This window comes from Zosterops lateralis (assembly GCF_965231275.1).
Source record: "Zosterops lateralis genome assembly, chromosome: Z".
In the NCBI taxonomy this organism is placed as follows: Eukaryota; Metazoa; Chordata; class Aves; order Passeriformes; family Zosteropidae; genus Zosterops; species Zosterops lateralis.
The window spans coordinates 14,865,277-14,891,617 of NC_139800.1; the positions used below are offsets into that span (position 1 = coordinate 14,865,277).

At 41.8% G+C, this 26,341-nt stretch overlaps 1 long non-coding RNA gene across 2 annotated transcripts in view; it reads right to left on the bottom strand.

Annotated features, from left to right (window-relative positions):
- Nucleotides 1-10,781: 10,781 nt before the first annotated feature.
- Nucleotides 10,782-26,341, bottom strand: part of LOC310922625 — a 275,851-nt gene continuing 260,291 nt past the window's right edge. For both annotated transcript variants that reach the window (XR_014592455.1, XR_014592456.1), the window contains exon 2: nt 10,782-11,307. This is a non-coding gene — a long non-coding RNA (uncharacterized lncRNA). The remainder of the gene's footprint in view (nt 11,308-26,341) is intronic.

The following is a 26,341-nucleotide window of genomic DNA, read 5'->3' on the forward strand; positions in this document are numbered from 1 at the left end:
AGAAATTGTTATCAGAAGCTAAAACTCTAAATTGAAAGTTACTTTGAATTTCATTATGGTAAATGAATATGAATTTATTTTATTAAGGGGAAAAATATCTTCCAGAAATCTCATGGAAAACAACCCAGAGTAGGACATGATTAAAAATAAGAATAGTCAGATTATCTTGACTGTAGTTTCTTAGAAAACAGCATCACCCTCATGATTCCATAGTAACACTTGTTTTACATCATTCCACAATCTATATAGTATGCTAGAATTTTATTACTTCTGGAAAGATTAAGAAAAGTGTCCTGCTACACCTATATATAACTGATATTTGTCAAAGCATACATATTTAGTATTTAAATTTACACTGGAACAGAACTAATCTCATCTTATATTAAGCACTGTATGCAGAAGGAAGCTGAGTCTTGGAGGCATTCCTATTCTGAGTCTCAGACCACTTCTCAAGTCATACAAAGGCAGATGTCACAGGGGTCATATAAAGGTCTCTACCCTGATACTAGCTTTGAGGACAGCCTCTATGGGAACAGATGTTGAAAGATTGTGTGTTTTAAAAATGTGTAGTCTAGTTGAATGATACACCAGCAGTTATACCATATCAAGTTCTTATGAAATAGTTTGTGGTGGCTGAGGAAATGTATTCTACAAACCAAACATTTAATTGCTGTAATCAAATTCATGCATCACTATGAGGTGTCAGTGCATCGCACAGCTCAGAAGAATAAAGCTGTTACATTTCCTCACCTGTATGCTTTCTTAGTCAACTCTGCATCTGAAAATGTCCTTCCCTTGCTTCCACCCAGAGTCATACTTCTCTCTTATTCTCCCACCCGGCCATGGAATACCAAATGGCTACTTATTCCCTTGGATTTTAGACTAGGGCCAGGGATCTTGCTAGCTATCCTCACAGTGGCAGCTATTCAGTGACTTTATGCAACTGAACTAATGTCATAAATGTAGGCTATTTTTTCACCAGGTGATTTTTAGCCATGCTGTTCCCTGTTTCAGCTGCCAGTGCATTACACTAACACACAGGTCAGCATAGAGCAAAGGAGAGGTGCAAAGGTGGGAATAAAAGGCTGGAAGAATGGATGGTCCAGAACTTTTCATGATGGCAGCAGCTTCGGTTTGCATCCTTTTACAGGCTCATTCAATCATCCTCAAACAGTCTTTTACTCCGGTCTGTATACCTCCAGCTGTGGCTTCTATTGTCTACAGCTATTTCATAACTAGACACTTAATTGTGCCTTTCATTTCACCAGAAGGAAAGAATTTTAACACATCTCTTGGTCTTAACATGTACTGCAGTTTACCCACAGTTCAAAGGTTCATGTGATATCCACCTTAATCATTGCTAGGGGAGAAATGGAAAAGCTCTACAGTGAATAGAGAAGTTGTTTTCAATTAAAGAAATAAGTATTTCACTCCCTCAGCCGATCTGAAGGTTTTTTATCAGGAGACAACATTGAACATATCCCTCTTCTGCTTTGTAAGTCAAGGCCAGAGTCACAAAATGGGAACCATGCATTCTGCACACCAGGACTGCATGGGCAGGGACTGTGAAACCCTGGAAACATCAGGTGTCTGGGGTAGATAGAAGGTGGTAGGTCAGTCTTGTAGCACAGATGGGTTAGGAGGGTTACAACAATCCAGGAAGAAAAGAAAGCAATAGAGCATCCAAAGGCTACAATTAGAGCTTGGAAGTGAAAAACTGAAACTGGTCAAGGAGTTCAGACTGTGGAGCACTGATGGCAAAAGGAAGAAGTGATGACTGTGTGAAGGCAGGTGGTAGAAGGACTGGCATGTGGGTGACACTGGAGCCCTTCCCCACAACCTGTGGCCAAGCTCTGCAGTACTGGACCCAAGGGGGTCCCTCCTGGCACAGGGCTGGGTCACTTTCTGAGCTCTCTGGCTCCTAGCATGTATATCCCTGCACCTGACTCCCCTGTGCAGTACAGATTGGCTTTAAGACTCTTTTACGTCACTCTGGGAATGAAACACAAATAAATCCAGATTAAGGTTTTTTCCTACAGCCAGTGTGGGATAAAGCTTTGCTTTCCCTGATATGCACACACTCATGCACCACGTATGCACACACCAGCTTGAGTAACCCTCTTTTTACAGATTCAAGGCCAGCCTTAGACAAGTTACCCTGTTGTAAGCATATATGCCTCATCATTCTGTCTCTGATTAACACCGCATGCAACCTTTTTTGTGATTTATGACATAGTTGAATTTGGTCTACAAATGTCATTAGCATCAGGTTAATTTTTTTAAGTCCATGTTTGTCCAAAGATCTCTGGTAACAGCATAAATCTTTGCCAAAGCTTAATGCTAATCTCCTGAATTTTGAAAGCACAACAGGCAAAGTCAATCCCTGAATACATCTGAGACACAAGCATTCAAGATACAAACATTTGCAGGAAATAACAAAGCCCTGCTATTTCTACAGTCAAATAATAGCACTGGTGCTGAACAGAGAACAATTTTAGAGAACAAAAAAATAGTGAGATTAAAAATATACCTGATTAAATGGGACTTTTTGTTTTGCCAAATGCCTGGGCTTTTGTTAGAAACAGATAATTCCCTTCAATTGTGTGGGTCGAAATTTGTGGGAATGAAACCAGAAGAAAGTGTAGGACATGATTTTTGCATTGGGCAGCCCAGCATTGTGGCAGTGCTGCCACAATCAAGACTAGGTTTCTATTTGCTGATGGGTGAATTTCAAACCAAAGGAGGCATGGGAAACTTGCAATGATCTCACTTGGGTGCCCCTCATTCTCCTGCCAAAACTCAGGAATACCTAAAACAAAATTTATTTAAAAACAAGTTCTTCCTTTTAGCATAGCTCTTGATGTTCCAAATGAATGACTGTGTCCTACTGCTAAGTATGATGTCACATCACCTAGTCATTCTTTCCTCATTTAGAAACACTCTGAAATTAAAATTGCATTTAGACCAATGCACACAAAACCAGACCTGTCTCCAGAATTACACTGCAAAAATTAAGACTTTAATTGCTTAAGCAAAGCAAGCTTCTCCTCCTTTTATTTATTTCACCTTTTAGTTGATGAAGATACAATCTCCTGCAAGCATTCAAAAATATATCCAAACAGTAAAACCAGGATCCAGGAAACAGAACAGAAAAGCTGTCCCTGGTAAGCTTTTTTTAAGACAAGTAATAATAAGCAGGTAAGAGGTGTTAAGACAGCAAAGATCATGTTTTCAGCTAATATGACCATGACAAGGTGTTGCTACAACTTTTCACTAAGTAAATAATAAAAATCTTGGCTTTCATTGTGTTCCATATGGCCTGCCTAATAGGGGATGGAGAAACACTGCCTAGCATCCTAGACAATTCCTCTAGGCTCAGAGCTGCTCCACTTGCACCATGCCAGAATCTGTGAGAAATGCCAACTCACTCCCTGATTTTAACAGGAATCCAAACCTCAGCCAAGCCCTCTTCTCCCCTCTGTGTGTGGCACAAGATGCACTAATTCCTAAGCACCACTGATCCCACGCTCAAACATTGTGGCAGCAGCTGAACAGCCCAAATCATAAATTATCCCTTTGCAACGGCTGGTGAAATAGGGCTTGATTCTCACATCACTTACACAGCAGGCTTGCACCAGTAGAACTGCACGGATTTTTACTGAAGTAATCAGTTTGCTTCAGTGTAAGCAAGAAGCAGCTTTGCTCAGTTACTTTTCAAGTTATGGAGTTGCTCTGGCAGATCAATATGAGTAAGGGTGCATCAGCTACCTAAGAATGTCTTGCCCTCAGCAATTCAAAATGTCATCTGCTTTGTATTCTTCTCAAGTCCCCAAATGATATTTTAAAAGGGATGCAAAAAAGTGCCATTAAGAATCCATCTCCACTAGCTGGCCAGTCCTATTCTAGCACACCCCAGTCATGATTACCAAGACATCTTGTGGAGTATAAAGACAGCACTGTTGAGTTCTACCTGGTTTGTTTATAGGCAACCAAATGTAGGTGTTGATAATACCCCTCCATCTCAGTCCTTCACTCTTCCCTCCTGGCACTAATAGAGTTAGTGGCATGATACGTTGGCACAATTGGCTGTCTAAGCAATATTTGCTGAGAAGCAGTTCAAAGGACGTATGTGATGTGCCGGTGTGTGCAAGAATTGATACACAGATGAGACTGAAAGAGGAACCTGCAGGGGTAAGAATGTGGACCACATGACTTCTTCTTGAATCTGTACTCTTCTTTTTCTATGTTGAGATTTTCTTAGATCTCCTAATCCCCTTGATCCTTGGCATAGCTGGGCATGGTAGCCTGAGGAATACATAAATATTTAAGGGACAAGAGGGAGTGGTGTGACAAAGAATTACCTCTTCCAAAGAACTACCAGAAAATACTGCTTGGTAAAAGAAAAATACATCAAATTCCTCTGCTTCTTTCTGATCCATATTTTTCATCATATCCTTTTTTCCTGTAAGACATATTTTTCTCTCTGTCTTTTTTCTTACATTTCTCTATATTTTTTCCTAAGCTTTACCTCAGACATTTTATCTAATCTGTGACATTTTAGTTAGTGCTACTGCACCTAAAGCTCAGGTGCAGTGGTCTTCTTAGCACCAGAGTCACAAGCAAACAAACCAAAACGGGAGATAGGGTCTCCTGATTACAAAAGAAACACTAAGCAGGGACAAGATCCTGGTTCCTGGTTTGAATGGTGTGTGGCCCAACAAGGTTTGGCATCTGACATAATCAGCAGGGACAGCTGTAATAATATCCAAAAGACAATCTTCCAATTAATTATTCTCTAAAAGCCACTCCACTTGTCCATGACTACTCTGGAATTTGTGAACTGCATCATGCTGGTCTTCAGTTAATAGAAGAAAAAAGACCTCTTCTTTCAAGATGAGAAAATTTTTCTAAGTAGAGTATCCTGCAGCCTGGCTTGGTCCCATCTGAAGACAATTGCATGTAGATATTCTCTGTGTTGGTAACTTAAAATTACCTTTATAGAGTAATGGTTTCTGTTGGTATTTTGATATTCATTATTTTATTCATTTTCTCAGCTCCAGAGTTTCCAGTACAAGACTTGTACCATTCTGAAGTGTCAGGGATGTAAGGAGGAATTTGAGCACCTCGCAAAAGAGCTTTAAAATGGATATTATTCCACATTAGAGTGGGTGTACTTTGGAATCCACTGCATGCTTATATGGATGTCTTAGATATATTTTTCAAAAACTGCACTGTATAAATAAAACCTACTAAAAATAATGGAAAATACTAGCAATAAAATGCTTGCTGCCCACTGCAAGGTAAAATCCAGGATTATATTAAATGGTAGATGTGTCTGTTTTTATGGTTGTCTTTCTATAAATTGAATCTGTTACAAAAATAATTTTATTTTGATATTTTAATTTAAGTATGTGTTAATATTTAGAAATATATATGATTTAAAAATTCCAGTAAAATATTAAGAAATGCTAAAATGAAGGAAATCTATTTAGGGGACCTCATGTTAATCTATAAACATAACTCATATGAAGTTTGGGGATCTAGAAAACAGAATTCAAGATCATCTTTTTCACTACAGAAGCACAAATGAATGCCAAAATTCTCCAGTGTTTTGAACTGCACGTGCACATAGTAGAGATACTATGATCCCCAAACTGTCGCTGTCTCCTACTGGTCAGCCTTTGGATTTATCTAACATCCACCTAGAGTAAAACCCTCTGTTTCAGAACAAAGAATGACCTGGATGATACAAGCTATTTATTCATTAGGAACATCAGAGAGTTAGTAAGAAAATAGTAACTCAAAAGTGTGTCACTTAAAAGAAACACAACTTTGCAATCAACAGAGATATAAGAACAAAATGAACATAGGGACTGAGGGTAGAATAGAATTTGTTCTTCTAAGACTATTTGGATTCCCACATTAAGTTTATGAACTTTTGTTCTGAAAATAGTTGGTGAAGATTATGGAAAATTAGGATTGTTAAGAGCTGGGGAACGATTTTTTTTTTTTTTTCTTGTTTAAATGACAAAATCTCAGAGACGAATGGGTGACAAAATGAAACTTCACACGGGCCTCACCTCATTATACACCTTCTTCAATGGTGATACCTCCTAATTCTAATATCAGCTCTTTTCCTCACCTATATCTAATTTAGAAGCTGATGCAGACTAGATTGTTACCATTAAAATTTGAGATTTTTTTAATTTATAGAAGCTTTGGTATCTGATATGTAGACATGAAAGATTAATTAAATTTGATCACCTGGTCAAGAAAGATATATAAGAAGAAAGGCTTTAACATCCAGTCAAGAAACTCCCAGCCAGTCTAACAAAAAAAAACCCAAAAAACAAACACCCTTCAGTGTAGTTTCTCAGAGATAGATATTATACTGATGTGCTACAAATCATGAAACTGCTGCACAATCCTCTGATGTGTGCACTGTGTGTGAATGAGCGACAGAGAGACTTTTTGGCCTTTGCCATGTTATTTCCACAGTGTTACAAGGGGGAAACTCAGGAGCTGTTAGCTGTTATCTCCCTGCAAGATGACTGTCACGTAGAAATGCGAACGTTACAAATTCACTGCTGTGAATTTTAAGCAGGGCATCAATTTTCTGTAATTCATGAGTTGGATGCTAGTCAGCCTTTGAGTCATGCTTCGGGTAGCTCCTACCGGGTGGTTAAACAGCTTGTGAAGAGTCAGGCACAAGGCTGAACCTGATAGTACTCGAGAGCCCCACGGCAGCCCCTGGCAGCGTCCCTGGCAGAGCTGCCGGCAGTGACACTCCTCTGCGGCCGGCTGAACTCCAGCTGCAGTGTTGTTTTCAGCTGGGCTGAGGCATGTTGTAATGCCTGGAGGTACAAACTGCAGGCATTTTCCCCGCACTGGAGAACTAGAGAGATGCACTTTACTTGGGAGGCTACAGCCACAGTTAAGCGAGGATTGTAAGGCATATGGTGCGTGCGGGCAGGAGATATTTGCTTAAGGTGCAAGGAGTTCATGAGTGTATGTTTCTGTGTAACTTGCCTGCCATTAATCAAGGAAAGCTTTTCAATTAGTCGACTTGATAAGCAAACTAGAGGGAAAATACCTATTAACCCACCCAAAAGCAGAGTGCATCCTGGCACGGCGGCCCCGGTATCTGCCCACCCGCCCAGCGAGGGGAACCGGGCACTGTGTGACCCAGCCCGGTTCAGCCGGCCGCCCCTCCTGCCGAAGTTATAACCCATTGATGCGTTTTGCTTCGGGCTCAGAGGCGTGCGTGGATGTGAAGTCTAAAATTATGCAGACTGGGATTTTTTATTTTTTTAACTAGTTTTAAATGACTGGTACAATGGGTAGGAGGGAACAATGGGACTTTGCGGTGCGAGGTGATATGCAGCGGAATAGGATTAAGGAGGACAATAATTATATGGAAGAATCTTGTTTCCTAACCTCCTACGTGATGAGGTGTAAAGCGTAATTGTAAATTACAATTAGCCGGAGAATAAAGGTTTCCTCGGGAGCGGGGTGGAATTTCATCGCGGTGTATTGATGAATATTAAACCCGAGCGGCTCGATCGCCACCGCCGGGCTGCGGCTCTGCCCCTCAGGAGTCCTTTAGCCAAGGGTCTGAGCCGCGGGGGCGGCGGGAAGAGGGAGCGCAGCGCCGGGCTCGGGGCCGCGCAGGGCGCGGAGCGGGGGCGGCCCAGGCTCGGGCTGGGGCTGGGGCTGGGGCTCGGGCTGGCAGGAGAGGGGCAGCGTCTAATCGGATTGGGTAGACTCCCGTAATCCCAGCCCGATCGGCGGTGGTGTCTCTCTCTCTCCAATATCACTAATGTCACTTCTATTAGCTGCATTAGACAGATGTTCAAAAGCTCCCTCTCGCTCTCTCGCTAAATCTGATCCCCCTGTAATACTTTCACTGGTATTAAATCCACATGCACCCACATGCATTCCCTCCCCCCGCCACCCCTCCTCTCCCCAACCCCGTCATCCCTTTTACTTTCCTGAGTGGACCCTGGCTCCGTTTGATCGTCTTTTCCAGGGCAAAACGAGATCCTCTGGCGAACAGACAATGGGATTGCCCTCCCTCCCCATATGGTTGTCTCCCACTGAACCCTGTCTCCTCCACAACCAAAAAAAAAAAAAAAAAAAAAAAAAAGTAACAAAACCCAGCAAACACACAGTCCAGCCAATGTAATACTGCCTGGGATGTCACTACCGCTGGCTACTCAGAGGATTTGATTCCACGTTCATAAAAGAGAGAATTGCGAGACTTACCTCTTCGATGCAGGATTACAATTATTGTTGGGATGCTCTAGATCTCCCTATATAAATGTATAGATGGATAAACAGACACACATTTGTTTAGATAGATCAGATACATATTTTCGGCAGGTGCGTCTTCCCGGTTTGTTTATCCAGACTGAGATGTCTTTCCTCTAACTCTTCTTATAAAAAGAGTTAGGGAGCATCCAGCCGGACGGGCTTTTAACGTCTTTCTCTTGCTCTGGATCAGTGTTCCTTGACTCTCTTTCCTGCTTCATTTCTACTGCTTTTCCTTACTTTTTGCAGTCCTTTTTCGTTGTACTCGCCGTTCCCTCTTACGGGGTCACAATACCCTTTGTAACTTGTGTTTATTCCACACGCACCCCCTCCAGGTGTCCTTTTGTTGTTTTCTCCGACTAACCGTCAGAAATGAAACACATATGCAACTCTGTCTCCTTGCATTTTCAGATGTTTCTCTCACTATTGTCTGCTACAGCTCATTGAAAGTGCAAAGTGAAAACAGATGTATAAAAGATAAAAAAATATACACATACACGCACCAAGTCCATGGAGCAGAGAATAAATCTGGTAAATCCCAGCAGAGAGGAAGAGAGAGAGAGAGAGAGAGAGAGAGAGAGAGAGAGAGAGAGAATGAGAGAAAGAGAAAGAAAGAGAGAAAGAAAGAGAGAGAAAGAGAGAGAAAGAGAGAGAGAAAGAGAGAGAGAGAGAGAAAGAGAGAGAGAGAAAAGAAAAAAAGAAAGAAAAAAAGAAAGAAAGAAAGAAAGAAAGAAAGAAAGAAAGAAAGAAAGAAAGAAAGAAAGAAAGAAAGAAAGAAAGAAAGAAAGAAAGAAAGAAAGAAAGAAAGAAAGAAAGAAAGAAAGAAAGAAAGAAAGAAAGAAAGAAAGAAAGAAAGAAAGAAAGAAAGAAAGAAAGAAAGAAAGAAAGAAAGAAAGAAAGAATCTCAGGTTCTTAATTAGCACAACAGGGTATTTTCATGAGATTTGATCATTTCCCTCTGCCCGGACAAGAAGAAATCAATGAAGTAGGAATCTATAAATCAGTCAGCATGTCAGGACAAATCAAAATAATGCTTCTATTATTTCAATCAATAAACCATTTTTATACCTAACATCTGATCTACACAGTGTGTTTGTGTTGGAAATTTGCAGATCCGCTTTGCACAAAAACAAACTATTAACATACGTGTCAATCACATCTTTAACTGTTTGAAATGGCCAGAGATTTCAGCGCGGGGCTGCCTGAAAAATTCCGGGAGAAACAGAAGTGCGCGGAGGGGCGGATCGCGATGAAAACACTTCCGAAAGTTTGTCGCTTCTTTATTGTTTGCCCTCCTCCCTTTCCCCCTCCCCTCCTACCTCAGCCCTGAGCTTTGCGACCGGCTGAGCGGAGAGGGCCAGGTGGGGAGGAGGAGAGGTGGGTGGGGAAGCGGGGAGGGCAGGCAGGACCCCGCCGGGATCGTGTCCCGCCGTGCCCCGGAGCCTGCAGGGGATGGGCAGAGCCGGGCGCCCCGCAGGTGCAGTCGCCAGCGATCCCCAGGCCAGCAGCCCCAAGCCCCGGGCAGCTCGAGCAGGAGGGAGGCTCCGGGCTGCCAGAGGGAAGAGCAGCCTCACGCTCCCTGGCCCGCTCCCTTCGGGCCAGGTCTGCTCAGAGACTCCGCCGCTACCTGTCTGGAAACCCCTCCAGCCCCAGACAAGGATGGGAAAGGTGCCAGATGGGTTTCCTCTACATCTTGCTGTACAGTGCTTCGCCTTGCTTGTTTGCAAATCCACCAAATAATTCATGCCAAACAACCATTTAGAAACCATTTTCTTTGTTTCTTTGAAACCCTACTGTACAGCTCCATCTGCCTGATATAAATGAATAATCCTTCTTGATACCATTCCTAATCCATTTCTTTACAGTCGAATTGGAAAGGGGGGGTGGAGGGTGGGATTAATCATCTTTAAAAATGGAAACACCCAAACAGTCACAGATCCGGCGTATTTATTGCTTCAAATTAAACAGATGTCCCCTCACCCAACCCCCTCCCTTGTGGTTGGATTTAGGACAAACAGGGGTATTTCTCAGAACCAAAATCCCATGCAAAATTCTTTGGAGTTCAGAGCCTGGATTCTTTTTTTTTCAGGGCTAAGTAGCATCAGGCATTACTCATATGTCTCGATCAATCCTTCATTAGACAAGAAGAGGAGGGAAAAGGAAAAGCGAGGAGGAGATTTTGGCCCGAGGGAGGGGGCTAGTCCCGCACTGCCCTGGATGTCCATCCTTGCAGCTCTTCACTTCCCTCCCCAGCCCGGTCCCTCCCGGTTTGTTCCATGTCGCCGCGTTACAGCGGGCACGGGGCGATCATCTCTACATCATTGTTTGTTTGGGAGGGAGAGGAGAGTAGAGAGCGAGGGGGAGAGCGAGTAGCAACTGGAAAGGTTACAGATTATGTTGGTTTGTGTTGGTTTGGTTTTTGGGGTTTTATACCCCAAGAATGATAAACAGGGCGGGGAGAGTTTAATGGATTCTCTTTTCCTTTTTTCTTTTTTTTTTTCCTTTTCATTTATTCTTTCTCAAGGTGCTAATATTTTTTCGCTATGAGGATGACTTGTGTGCCCCCCTGATAAGGCATCTCGGAACAAAGAACGTTTGCACCTCTTCTCTAGGACAATCAGCACCAGCTTACGCCAAGCACTTTTGCTTTGCCCCTACCCCAACGCCCCTCGGGTTTTGTTTTTATTCTCTTCTAATTTATTTTTTTTAAAATTTAAATTTCTCAATAAAATTTCTTCATTCCCTCCCTGCTATTCTCATGTATTTTCCACTTCCCGTCTTCCCTCTCATTTCCAGATCAGACGAAGCCTGCCTATCTTCTCGGGCTGGCTGGGGTCGGGGGATTAGGATACTGTTAGAAAGCCTTATTCCCACAGTCTAAAAAAAAACAAAAACAAAAACAAAAACAAAACAAAACAAAACAAAACAAAAAAAACAAAAAACAAAAACAAAAACAAAAAAAAAAAAAAAAAAAAAAAAAAAAAAAAAAAGAAGAATCTCAGGATTTAACCCAAAAGGTTGAGGAAATCGGTGGACAGCGGCGGGCAGCCCCGGCCGGCGCACGGCGACCTCGGCCCCGCTGCCCCCCGGCCGCGCTCACAGCGGCCACCAGCGCCGCGACCACGGGGCGACCACGGGGCCACCACGGGGCGACCACGGGGCCACCACGCACCCGGCTCGGGCGGGGCTGGGGGCCGGGAATGGCGAGCACTCCCTGCGGCTGTGGCCGTGGGCTTCCTCCTGGGTGCCCGTGCCCACCGGCCGCGCGTTTGGGCGGCGCAGATTTAGGTCCTCTGCTTAACACAGCGGCAAAGGGGGAGACAGAAGACGGGCAGAAGATGATTACTGATTTTAAAACTCAGAGATGGCACAAATACATTTTCGGCCGAGAAAGGAATCAGCTATAATTAATGGATTAAGTTGTTGCCGTTGTTATTGTTATTGTTGTTGTTGTTATCGGAGTGGCTGCCCGGTTCCGAGACGAGACCTAAACATTTTTTTCAGTTTCATAATTTCAAACCGAGTTAAGTGCTGGATCATCAGTTTTTCCCTTTGTCTGCCCCGGTTGTAAATAATGGCTTTGAGATTAGCTAATTATGGCGCATTAATCACTGATAGAGAGGAAATAAATCAAAGCCGGGTTCGAATTTTCAAACTCACTAGTAGAGAGGTGCATAGCAACTCTATCTGCAGCAGATAGGTGCTGTTTAAATTACTGAGGCTATAGAGTAAACCACATCCACGTCACTTTAAATAATGAAGATTTTATTTATACATACCAGTTGTGCCATTAAGTGGAGATTTGGGGAAATTTTTTCGGTCTGGTTTTCTAAAAAAGTGCTGCAGTCTGAAGCCAGCAACGTTGACATGTCGTATTAACAAACTTCTTGTAATAAAAGCAGAATATAGAGGAGACAAACAGAAAGATGTGTGAGAGAGAGAAGGAGAGATGCAAATGAAAGTCCTGTCAGAAAGACCTCTTATTATTTTTCCTGTTACTAGCTTACACAGAACTCCGTATTATATATGTATATAACAAATATATTTACAGAAACTAACGCTCATGCCGATTACCGTATTTTTAAGAATTTCACCAGCCCTCACATCCTCCAGTCCTCCCCACAGCACAGCGGTTTTCGTAGTCATGTCCTCTCAGTATTTTGAAACATTTATCTTCGGGGGTGGGAGTTAGATAAGTACATGCCAGGAAGCAAGCCACCTTCTAAGGGAAGAAATCGTGTAGGTCTTCAGATAAAGCAGAGCCTGCAGACGAAAATTCGGAGCCCCAGCCAGAACACCTACAAACCCCCCAGAGCCATAGGCAGACACACACACACACACACACGCGAGCGCTCCACACCAAAAAGCGCTTCTCCTGCACCTGGAAAGAGGCAGAGACCGCCCCCGCCCCGGCTCTCCCCACCCCGCACCCTCGCCCGCCCCGGGCCGTACCTCCGCCGGGCTCCGCGGCCCCGGGGCTGCCCGACGAGCGGAGCTCCGCGCCCCGGCACCGCTGCCCGCGCAGCGGCCAAAGCTCCGAGCCCCGGCCCCACCGCAGGACACCGCCTCCCCCGCCTTTTAGTCGAGAACCTTGTCATTCATTTCAAGTTACTCCGCGCACCGTATCATTAAAAACAGTCTGGGGAACGGCGTCGGACCGCGGGCGCGGGGGATGGGGCGGGGGATTTGCAAACAGCTTTGTCTCTACCGCGGGTCGCGCTGGCGCGGGTTACGCCGCTAATTGCACCCAACTACCGAGCGCTGCCGAGGGCGGCTTCCCCGGACAGCCCCGGGCCGGCGGCCCCCGCGGAGCCCCCGCGGTCAGAGCGGGCTGCGGGCGGAGCGCCGGGCGCGGGGCGGGCGGAGGCGGAGGCGGCGGAGCAGCAGCGCGGCCCCGCGGCGGCGGCGCGCACAGCCCCGGCCCGGCCCGGCCCCGCTCCCGTCCGCGGGGTCCTGCTGCCACCTGGCGGGCCGCCACCGCCGCCACCGCCGCCACCGCCACCACCGCCACCACCGCCGCCACCGCCGCCTCCGAGCATCCCCGGCCCGCGGCCGAGCGCCCGGCCCGCTCCCCACGGGCACAGCTCCCGCCGCCCCCGGCCCGGCCCTAAAAAACCGGGGCGTGACTTCACCGGGCGGCCACAGGGCTCTTGAGGTCAGCGTGGCTCTGTAGAAAAGGTTCTTCCAGGAGGGCTGTGCAGTGGTGTGAACAAATGAGAGGCACCGAGGGATAACCCGACAGCCCCGATTTCAGGAGGTGCAGTGCGCGTTCTTTTCTTCTGCCCCCGTTCGGTGACCAGGTTTGCCGCATCGTGCCTCCGGCCAAGTGGAGCCTTTATCCAAGGCTGCGTTTTCTCAGTCATGGTTTTGGAGGAACGCACAGCACCTCGTGATGAAATATGACTGTGATGAGGGCCAGAGATCAAAAGAGGGACAAGAGCAGAGGAAGCATCGTCCCTTACTTCCTCAGCCCCCATACAGCTCTCTCGAGTCATCTGGTGTATGACGATTGCAGAGTAAGAGGACTTAAAAGACGTGAATTTTCAGTAGAATGGTCCTTCCTTTAGAAATTATTCTTAAGTCTTGTGTTGAATGAGTTGTGATTATCTTCAGTGTTACTAGTATCTAAAATGGACAAAACACATTTTCTTTCAAAGAAACAGTCTTCTGCATACCTTCAGTATTTGTACTAGTCTGAGATTAGTTAATTGTGCTTCTTACCTCTTTCCCTGAGCTGGCCCTTGAAGAACCAGTTGTAGACCATAGCCAAGCCAGGAAATCCATCTGTGGACAAGCTGATCCCACTCTGTTGTGTCGAATGAGTGCCAGGATAGAATTCCTCAGCAATTAACAATGCAGAACCTGAACACAAACCCACTTTATGAGCCATTTAAGCTAGTAAGGAGTCACTGGTCACTTCCTGCAGGGCCCAAGATGAGTATCTGGTGAATCACTCTGTCCAAACTACAGCTCACCTGCCAGACACATTCCCACACAGCAGTGCAGATCCTGATGGCAACCAGGTCTCAGTGGGTCCCAGATCACAACTGGTTTCCTAAGGACATTTGCAGCACAAGCTTGTGATTGTTTTGCCTAATTATTTGTTTGATATGATTAGTTATCATTAGCTTGGTATAATCCACTCTGAGAAGGCTTTTTTCTGTAGCAGAACAAAAAGCCATAATTCTTACTTCCATTCTGTGTAAGCAAATGACACAACCAGTTCTAACTGATGGTATATTGGAAGTACTCACTAGCCACAAATACATTATATGTATCCAGTGGACTTTAGGTTTAGGCTATGCCTTTCTCTGCTAGGTAGATATATTTGTGTCCTTTCATTAACTCTTTGCTAAAATCTTAGATGATGGATTCATACATAAATAGGGACAAAGCATGCTTGTAACATTTATATTTATTTCCAGATACTATTAGAAATCCATGGGTCATGAGGACTTATGGATCAAATATTCTTACATTAAAGTACTGCAAAATTTGTGACTGATGTGCAAATTGCACACAGAGCCATACTGCCTGTCAATAGGTTACCAAGATGAATGCAAATGACATTCTGTGCTTCAAAGACTGATAGCTCTTGTATCCATTCTGTTGCATCCTTCACCATCCCTTTTTAAATAAAGAATTTTATTGACCCCAGAAATCCCACACAGATTCTTTCCACAGGCAAGACAAGGATCCCAGCTGACCAAACAATGAGGTGAATGTTTTCTTCATTATTACTGCACAAGTCTAGGAAATCTTGAATGTGTTCCTTGATTCTTAGAATGTATCACTGCAGGAATTGCTCCTAATCACGTTTAAATTGGAGTCATTTATTAGGCTCATTGGGGACTAGAAACTGGGAAGTCAATGGCACTAGGGCAATTGCCCCTGCTCAGAATGGGGTTATATGAATTAGAAAAAACTGTAACAAAATTAATTAGCTACAGAAATTTCACTTGTCATTTCCCAGCAATCAAATGAAATATAAAACAGACCCCTATTTTTTTCTTTCTTCTTTTCCTTCTATTGAAACTGCTGGAAAAGAAATTAAACTATGAAATATTTGTATGATTATTTTATCAGTTCCCTAGGAGAAAAGGAAAAAAAAAGTATATATAATATACTTTTAATATACTATAATGCTATAATATTATAATATATATATTATATGCCTATCACATATATATGCACATATATATATAGTGTCTATAAAGAATTTGTGTGCAAATATATAGAAGTTATATAGTATATTAATTAGTTTAGGCTATGGTAAGATGTTAATTAAAGTGACACAGATTGTTAACTATTAGATATTATAATAGAGACAAAATTAATAATATTTGCAGTAAAAGCTATCAGTGCCACATCTACCACAATTACAACAGAAATAACAATTTTTCCATGCTTTGCATCATATATCTTTGGTTAATTCATTAATTCACAAATTAAATAATAATAAAATCTCTAAAAAACACCTCTCACATGTGCACTAACATATCAGTAATACCCATTAATATGTCTTTTTTCCTTTCATATCTATTGTAATCTGAAATACCCCACAAACTCAGCAGCTGGAGGGCTGATGTTTTATATGCCATTGTAGCAGAAATTAATCCAGCCAACACACCTGCTTAACTCAAGTGCAAGCTTGTGCCTCACCTGCTCTCTTTACACTTTGATTGTCCTGTATCGCTGACATTTCCACTCTGCAACATTTGTCTTTTAGCCACTAATTTTTATCAAGATATCTCAAAAATCCACTAAGGCATTAGCATTTTCAACATTACCTCCCTAGGTAATGTTTCAGCATTATGTCCCTAGGGCTTTGTTATACCTTGTGCTCTGTGGCAGAAAAGGCTATTACATCATTTACTTTTATCCCTGCTCTTTTTTTATCCTGGGAAAGAGGGTTGTGGGAGGATCCTCACAGGGGTTCCTACCCCCTTTCCATTGCTGCCTCGTCAGTTCTGCTCCTGAGACAATTCTCTGAACAAGATTTAGAGAGAGCAGATCATGAGGAGACAACCTTTCCACAGGTGGGGGCAGGAGCTAAGTGCAGCAGGCTAACCAGTGCTGAACAGGGAGGAAGTGACAAGAGCACTCTCATAATGGAGAGACTGAGAAGGATGTGGTTTCATAAAAATCAAGAGTGCTTGGGGTCAGTTAGAAAGAAGCAGTGTGCACGCAAGCCCAGACAGAGTATCTGCTCTCCATGAAACATGCAAAGATGAGGAGAAAAGAAAAAGGCTTCCTTTAACAAGAAGAAAATCTATTCCATATAAAATATAAACCCTCAACTTAATATATGCATGCCAGTGTCTACATTTGTGTCTACAGACAGTACTATAGACATTTTGTTACATTATAAAGTTTCTGAGGCAAGTACCACCTGTGTTTGTCCACTGGGGACTGTAGGATGTAACACAACAGATACCTATCTTAAGGATTCAGGACACAAGACTAAATATCCCACAAAGCTGTGAAAGTCTTAGGCCTCATGCACAGCAACACAACTACATGAATACCTTCCTTGAGAACCACTTGATTATCTGTACTTGATTCTCATAATTGACATATGAAGTCTCTTGTATCCTCATGGGCTTTTTTGTGCTTTCCCTTTTTGACAGCTGGGGCAGATCTCACCATTTCTTGCAATTCCAGATCTAGAGCTGGTAACTAAGGAAAACCAGGAAGTGAGGAGTTACAGAAGATAACAGGGATTCCTGTCATGTGGCATTTACTCAGGTACAATATTTCTAGAGATATAAAAATTATGTCATAAAAACTCTACTTTTAGTTTCCTCATGGTGTTTAGACAGGGAAAAACAAAATCAGTGCATTGTCCATATGAATAAATAACAAAACAAAGCAAAACAAAAACAATAACAAACCAAAAATAATCAGAAGATTATAGTCTTCTTAAAAAGTCTAAATATTCCTGTTTTATTGCTGTATGCACAGTAACATATTTCTCAATCAGCAGGATAAGTGAGGCACAGGTAGAATAAAATGAGAAAAACAACTGTAAGTTTAGTATTTTGTTGTCTGGATGTTTCCATGCAGAAGAGAATCAATTATGTACCTTTAAATTTGCATATAAGTTAAATCCTTAATAGCTGCTGCACATGCTTGTTATGGAGATTACTGCTGTATAAAATGAGTAGCTGTGCAAAGAAGGAAGTCTGTGGTACCTCCACTGACTGTAGCTTATTCACAGACTTCTTAACACTGGATTACCTGTACGGAAAGTCTTGGTTTGTTTTATGCATATATGAGCAGAATCTTGTGAAGCCCAAGAGAAAATTCAATTACTGCAAATTTTTCTCTAGAGAGGAAGACAGGGGAGAGCTGACAGCACCACTGCTGAGTAAGTAAGTAATGTCTGTGCTTTGGTCACAATTACAGACAGACCAGTGGCTAAAATTGCACAGGACACTCTAACTGTCCTAGTGTTTGTCCACAGGAGGTTTCTCATCTTGTGCTGAATTTCTCAGCACTCAAACATTTGCAGAGAGCTTCTTTAAGGCCAGGTAAGTCCTCACCTCACAAGAAGTACATAAAAACAGCAGACCTAATGAAACTCCCACGAAGTGTAAAAAAACTATGCCAAAATACAGTTTGCTATTCATCAGCCGTAAATGTGGGGTAATCATTAAGAGTGCCTGTTAAAGCTGTTTAGTGCAGAGTGGTTATGGTGTAAAAAAAAAAAAAAAACCCTCACAGTTTCTTCTTAGTAACTCTTCCAACTAATATAAATTGATTCCATATGTCGTATTTCCAAGCAACCATTTTCCTGGAAGCAAAAGAGCTATTCCTTTGAGTCAAGTCACTAAATGCGCATTTCAAGGTAAATTACTATTGAATCCTTGAAGAAAGTAACCAAAAGGGCTGCAGTATGGTATATCTGAGTGTATAACACCCCAGTGCCTTTGAACAGTATCAAGTCAAAGTCTAGGCAGGACATAAAAAAGCACCAACAGGAGAAGGCAGTGCTCTGGAATCACAGTTCCCAAACACAGCTTGGACTATGGAGAACATTGAGACCAAGCAACATCTTTAACAGCAACATGTTAAAATATTCAAAGACTGTGAAATACCATATATATCCCAGATAAAAGTTTTTTTATGAATACAAACAGACGATTATTGTAAAAAATTTTCCACAGGATTAAACCAACTGTGAGTGGTAAATTGCTAATAAGCTCTGTTTAGAAGTGATGTACCTTGGGCAACCTCCAGAATATCTGAAAGAACTGAAAACCCCATCACCTTTTTACCATTAATAGAAATATAAGCAGTTATAGTGCTTTCTTTCTGCTTTCCTAGATGTCTGCATTCTAACTCAGCCTAAAAGCCAACTCAGTTTCCTTATATCTTAGGACTTCATGTAGACAGTATCAACATTATCTTCTCCAGACAAACAGCCACCATTTAAACATAATTGAATTTTAGTTACCTTCTTTTAAGAATCTGTCTCACCAATGAGAATCCTAAGGACATCTTCTTTAGTATTTCTTTTGTCCCTTTTGAAGTACAAAAGGGATGTTCTCACACAAAGTGGTGTTCTGAGAAATTGCAGAATAAATAATGTGTGGGTTAGTGTTTTAGCTTGTGACCATCTCAGAGCTGAGTGCTGAAGCCTTTGAGTCAGACATAAAACACCCCTGACATCAGCACTTCACTTTGATCCTCCACCCATCCACTTGGCATGTGTGAGGCTTGTTACAAGGCACCTAGTGTTCCTGGCTTTGGCATGAGACCAAGCTGGTCTGTATTGACAAGACTGACAGACTTTGGGACATGTGAAGAAACAGTGAGAGTGAGAATTAGTCTCCTAAACCTGAGGATCAGGATCACTTTCCCTTGTGACTTTTCCAAGGTTGAAAAGGAGGCAGGTGAGGAAAAAGGGAACTGAGCCCTGGCAGCACAGCCCTGGTCGGGTGAGGGGAGAACATAACAAGCAGCCTGCAGGGACTATGGGGAGAAAATTAAACCTGTGCCTCTGCTGAAGGCAGAGCACACAAGAACCTGGAATTAAGTCAGTAACAGTCAGGGAGAGTGCCAGGGTTTGGCTGGAGGCAGAACCGTGTTTCTCTTTTCCTTGCTGCTTGGTGCCAGCCTGGAAGGCCCCATCCTGTATACCAAATATCTTTGATAGGGTTGTACTCTCTTAAATCTCTCAAAAGGGTTGCGCCACCCTATCCCTCCATCTCTGATCCATCTGCCTGGCCAGTGGGATCAACTGAATTTCATTTTCCAGCCTACTTTCCCCTGAACAGAATCTTAATTCTGAGGGACACATAACTTGCCTGCATAAGAACTTTGTGGACCTGATCCAGCCAGTGAATTCCTGCCCCAATTCTTTCTCAACCTCTTTCTGAGGTAAAAGAAAAAGTACACCAACATTAATAAAATAGCAATTATGTCTAAATTTCTACAGTTTTCTAAATCATATTGTTCTCAGAATAGTTTGTAAACACTAGACTGTGTAATTCATAAAAATCAATAGCTCATCCATAATATATCTTTGCCATAATAAAATGCCTATAGTTATTCTCTGTTAAAAGCTACAGATTTTTCATTAGTAACAGATACTTTCTCTATTTCTCACCAAAATTCTGACATCTTCCACCTTTTTGGCACTAGATTTTCTCTTTCATAATATTTTTGTATGCTACAGATGGTAAAAGAAGTGGCTGAGTTTCAGCTTTTGAAGCACCAATGGGCCACCTGCAACGAGACAATTATTTGTGCTGGTTTCAGCTGGGATGGAGTTAGTTTCCTCTCCAGTGCCTGGCATGGAGCTGCGTTTTGGATTTGTGCTGAACACAGGGTTGATAATATAGGGGTGTTTTTGTTATTGCTGAGCAGAGCTCACACAGAGCCAAGGCCTGTTCTGCTTCTCATACTGCCACACTGGTGAAGGGACTGGGGATGCCTGGGAGGAGACACAGCCAGGACAGGTTACCCCAAGTGACCAAAGGGATTTTCCGAAGATATGACATCATGATCAGTATTTAAAGTGGAGGGAAGAAGGAGAAAGGAGGTGACATTTGGAATGTTGGAGTTCATGTTCCCAAGTTACATGTGATGGTGTGTCCTGGGTTGTAGTATAGAATGTGCACAAAGTATTCTATCACCATCTTCATGAACTGTTGAATCCAATTGTTGGAGTAGTGTTTCCCAGGCCCCCTGCCTTAATCTTTTGCTAATGGCCCATCAACGCCTGGCCCATGACTCACAGGTAACTCCCTCCAGGGGTTATCTCTGTTTAATGGGCCATCAAGGACCCACTTCACGACTCATCATCCCATTGTGAGATGCTCTGCCCAGGGGGAGGAGCCAAGCATTCTCACCTGGATAAAAGCTGGTATGTGGGACAGTGCAAGCAGCCCTTACCTACTGGATTCCCAGAGGACCAGAGCTACCAGACCTTTCTACAGGATCACTGCTTCAGGAAGAGCACTTCACCTGGACTGCTTCCACCATCCTGCTCAGGTTGTATTCTGACTCTGTCAGTGGTCTTTTGTATTATTGCATTTATTTTATTTCATTTTACTTATTTTTCTTTTCTTCTTATTAAATTGTATTTCTGACTTGGAGCCTTTCACTCGTTTTGCTTTCAAACCATGACATGGTGCCTGACTCTCCTGAAGATGGCTGAATGCCCACCCAAACATGGGAAGTGATGAATCAATTCCTTGCTTTTCTTTCTTTTTGTGTGCAGCTTTTGCCTGCTATATTAAACTTTCTTTAGCTGTAACCACGAGTTTTCCAGCTTTTAGCCCTCTGATTCTCTCCTCCACCCTGGTGGTGGAGGAGTGAGTGAGCAGCTGTGTGGGCCTTGCTGGCTGGCTGGGGATAAACCAGCCAGCCAGCTACTGTCAAGCAGCTACCTGCCAAACTACCTGTCAAACAGTTGACAATTTTTCATTCTTCATTGGGATTTTAATAAATGTGAAGAAGGCAAAAAAGTGACCTGGGTAGAGACAGAAATTGATCCAAACATTGAAACTTTTCCTATCCCAACACATTGCAGAGAACTCTGAATATTTTTTGTTTTGTTTTGGGAGGGATTTGTCTTTCGTATGTTTGGAAGACCAAGCTATAAACATCAAAACAAGATTCTTCTCTGGATATGAGCCATGAGGAACCTCAGTCAGGATATTTGGTTCTAGGTTTTGGGTCTTCCAATTACAACATTTTCAAGGCTGTTCAAAGCAGCAAAACCTCCAAACCTCCCACTGAGAGTAATTTTCACAAGTGAGATAGGCACCTGCTTAAGAGATGTTGGTTACATCCACTGTGTCCAAAATTTTCCACTGCTAACAGTTTTTTATTATCTGCTAAGGAGTGATGTTGGCAGCATTTTCTTTTTATGTCACAAGAAGAGCAGTAGTAATGATTTAAAAGCCAGGAGCTTTGAATTATTGCTTAAGGTTCTTGATTAGCTAGGTACTGTAGTCTCCTTACATTTGTCTACAAGAAAAGATGCATTTATGGGAAGTTTTCCAGATGTCTCTTCATTAAAGTGAAGAGGTCACATTTTATTTGCTGCTAAACAAAACAGTACATTACATTGCAGATTATTGTACCTAAGTGTGTGTGCTTGGATGATACTTCACAGAAAGCAAATCAAGTACAGAACTATAATTTTTTCTTCTTGAGAGCCATCTTGGCTCAGAAAATACCTTTTCTCTCCAAATAGTAAAGGATTTGTGAAAAGCTTCTAATCTTACCTTTTCTGTACCATAATTTCGAATGCTTTCTGTGGATAAATCAAAGGAGAACAGGAGAAATTTTCCCTGGAAGAGGTCTGGAAACAGATTTCTACTGGATTGGAGTTTTACATATTGGCTCTTGTAATGTTTGACTTTCATGCGTGTATCTGCCTCTTGAGCTTAACAGCTGCAGCTGTGTCTCTAGAATACAATTACACAGTCTAAAATCTGTGACCTAAAGACTGATTCACACTTCAGAAGCTTAAAAACTGGATTGTTTCCTTTGACATACAAAAAAGTTATACATGGGCCTCCCTCATCCTGTCTTTTAGAAATATTAGATAGTATAGCTTCACTTTGCATAAATAATTAAAGGTAGCAGTCAGAAAAACTCCTGAACTGCAAGAGAACTGGTACCCTGACCCAAAGGAACAGATGGACTAGCCTGATGGAACAGTAATTGCACTGGTTTGAAAGTAAACCAATGGGAGAAATAAACCCACTCAATTACCTTGTGAGATATTTCAGGTCAGAGTTACAATTTAATAGAAAGATTACAATAATATTTACAATTACAATAAATACAGTCCACAGTGGGGTCAACTTTTCTCCAGACCTTCTCAATGGCCTCCTGAGCCAAGGATTCCTGCGGGCTGGCCGCATAAGTGAAGACTGAAGCAAAATGAGTATTCAGTCTTCTCTTCAACCTCTGCTTTTTTTCAGCAGCAGCACCCTATTTTCCATAGTATTCCTTTGGTTATTGGTGTATTTGAAGAAGCCCTTGCCCTCTCTCAATGCTAAAAAATGCAAGTCTTTCTCTTTGCAGCAGCTTTTGCATAAGTTTCTTGGTTTCTAATCATGTACCTCTTTGGCAAAACAACATGAATGGAAATAGACATGCTGGTTAATCAAAAAAGTTTTGCTTTTTAGGCTAGGTTTATGTGCCAAAAGTAAGAGACAGGGCCAGAGTGATGGAGAGGCTACATTAAACATTCAACCAATAACTTCTGCATTATGAATAACTCCCTCAGCCATATTGCATCTGGGATATTATTTAATTTAATGTCAATTCAAGATGCAGCAATGCTCACAGCCATGAATGAGATTTCCAACTCAGTAACACTAGAAAGTTCTAGCTCCTGACAGATTTGTGTGTAGCCTACTAAAGAGATTTCTCTGTGGTCTCTGCCTTATTATCAATATCAGAGTCATGGGATTCCACTCACTTACTAATAATATTATTTAACCTGAAAATAGCTGAATACATAATGTGATTCATGATAATTTTTCCAGAGCTGTAATTGTTTTCTGAGGTGTTTTTGGTGGCCCTACAAACATACCAAGTCAAGTGAAATGGTAGCAAGGTGCAGGATTGCTAGTGACACAGGTTTTACCTTCCAAAAGGGAACCAACTGCCAGTTTGGTATTCTTGGGACTGCTAATGTGCAGTTCAAGGCTAAAGCTGAGCTGCTTGGTACGGTGGAACATCAAAATCCTCTGAAAAATCAGTTATGAAACCATGGCTTTTGTGAGTTTGGGTATTTGGGGGACCTAAAATGTTACTCTAGAGAGGACTACAGGCATTTTTTCATATAGAGATCTTCTGTTACGTATGCAACTGTAAATTTTGCAGCTACTAAGGTTCAGATTACATCCAGTTAACTTCAATTCTGGGTACCCAAAAATAACCACTGCCTGTATCATGAACTATAGTTCTCATGTGCCTAATCACAACACTCCTTGTTTCTTCTTTCTTTTCTGTTCTTTCTGCCATGCACCTTCCCCTGCCTGTCAGGTTCACTCTGCAGTCGCGTATTTCAATTATCCCGGTTTAAGGAAATGTCGTGTCGTGTTGGAGCCCAAGAATAGAAGGTGCTCATCAGTCAACATTTTTATAGCGTGTTAATCATCACTGTAGTGTGCTGATTTGGTGCTCTGGATTTTGACCACTGCCTTGGTCAATCACTGAGCAGTTCTATTCATCATCTACCTATTCTTATAGGATTTGATGGATTTGTTTCCATCGTGGCCACCTAGATTAAAAGTAAGGGAAAAGAGAACGAAAGTAATCAAAATTTCTTTCTTTAATGAAAAGCATTCTACACAACCTGGATTTAATAAATGCAGAAAATAACCTACATAAGAAAAGAGCACACATTCCCCCAAAAAACATCATCTGGATTATGAATAAATATATACTATGAATAGATGATGTAATCTGATTTTATAAAATAGAAGATCTTTTTCTAAAAAAAAAGTCCTTACTTATTAGAAAGAATGGTTTTCTTTCTTCAAAGGCATTAATGGAAGGAAAAATTATATTTTTTATGTATTGACATCCTGTACAGAAAATAATTTTGGATATAGAACTTTAGTTCTCATCCCTACTCATTGTTACTGTGTACTCATTGTTACTGTGATTAAGAACCAGCAGAGTTATTCTGATTATAGCTTAAGTTATTGCCAGTGTCAAAGAACACCTACTCCTATTATAAAAAACAATTTTATAAATATGTTTCACAAAAGCATTAAGATTCTGATACACTAATGTTCTCACATTCTTTTGTGAATATCTCACTTACTTTTGACAAGAAATAATAACTATGCTTAATAAATAAGTACATATCAGGCAAGAATATATAGAGCTATATATATGTATAAAGTGTATATAAGAAGACCACAGACTCTGCATTCTACCCCATTTCTCCATTGTTACAGCCTCCCACAACTTATCATTTTCCCTAGTTAACCTTGGTTTCATAGCTGCCCTGAGGAGATCTGATGTTCCTGTCACATGGGAAGAAGACTTTCCCATTCTTTAGCAAATCTTGTTCTATCATATCAGACTGTTCCATGATTGCCAGTAAATTGATTTATTCTTACTGACATTTACATCCCAGCCTTATTTGATGGAAAAAAAATTGATTGGTTTCCACCAAGAAATAGAGATTTCAAAGTATTTGCTGACTTCTGAGAAAAATATTTGTCATACTATGCAGTTTTTGGCATCTTTGGCCATAGCCCAAGTGTATCCCAGTTCTGAGTTAGCTGTCTTAGCAGTCTGAGGGTGAGTCTGGCCAAGCCAAAGTTAGTGTCTATAAAGTCAAGAATACTGTCCTGCAGGACAATATCCTTTTGAGCAAGGCAAATTCCATATTTTAAATGAATAAAGGGAAATTCACAAATTAAAGGGTATCTCTTGTGAAGGGGGGGTGGATTTATATTTCATTCAGAAGTATGGAAAAAGGAAGACAATTACCTTATTGAAGAAAATAGAAGGAAAAAAATCAGAACACAACTTGATCAGGCCTAGCAGTATTATGAAACATAAAATATTTTACTCTATTCAACAAATTATACTACAAGTCTAGTTAGAAAGGGATGTCTAGACATGATAGTTCATGTCTTGCCTGAGGCTGGGATAACTGGAAAGCACAATGAGATTCCTCAAGACCTTGTACATCTAAGTAATGAAGCTCTTCATGGGTGGAGATTCCTATGAGAAACTCAACATTGTAGTTCGTGTTTTCTTTTTCCTTATAAAAAAAATATTCACTGAAATGTTCTGGCATTGAGCTTTTTATAAGTACTTTTTTTTTCAAAAGCTTTCATTTTAGATTTGTTTCAGAGGCCTCACAAATGTAAGCTGTTTGTTTTGTGTCTATGAAACTTAGTGGTGTAAAAGTCTGTGAACTGACCACACATTCTACCTCATCATCAGCCAGGGTGTGCAACCCCTGGCCTTGGCTTGGTAGCTTATCCTAGTTTTTAAATAGTTCTTTTTCCCAAGGGACAGGGGTCAAAAAACTGAATTTTTAAAGTCGAGGAAAAGTGTTCCAAACAGGAATAATTATATTCCTCCTTGAGGAAGATAAAAAATGTGGTAGCTGTCCTCATGACAGCTGAAATCTTGACACAACTTCTACTACTTTTTGTAAGGTAGCTCTCAATTGTTAAGTAATTTCACATCTTTTTCCATCTCAATGTGCTAGTAGGTGTTTGCAAAACCCAGGTATTTATATTGAAGATTGCTAAAACCTTTTTCCTTGGTGTCTGGAGCTGGGGAAGACGGGTAGGAATAGCAACACTGAGGAGCTGTGCTCAAGAGAGGAACAAAACACAATTCTAAGCCTAAAGGAAGCCCAGTACAAAAGCAGTGTCAGTGAGAAGAAACTGGATGTTCATCCAGGATTTCAGGGCACACTGCAGAGGTGCTGCTACTGCTCTAGGACATTAGAATCCTAAAAAGACACTCAGTGATATTTAAAAACAAAAAGGGGATGGCACAAATCTCTCCTGGTATTCCC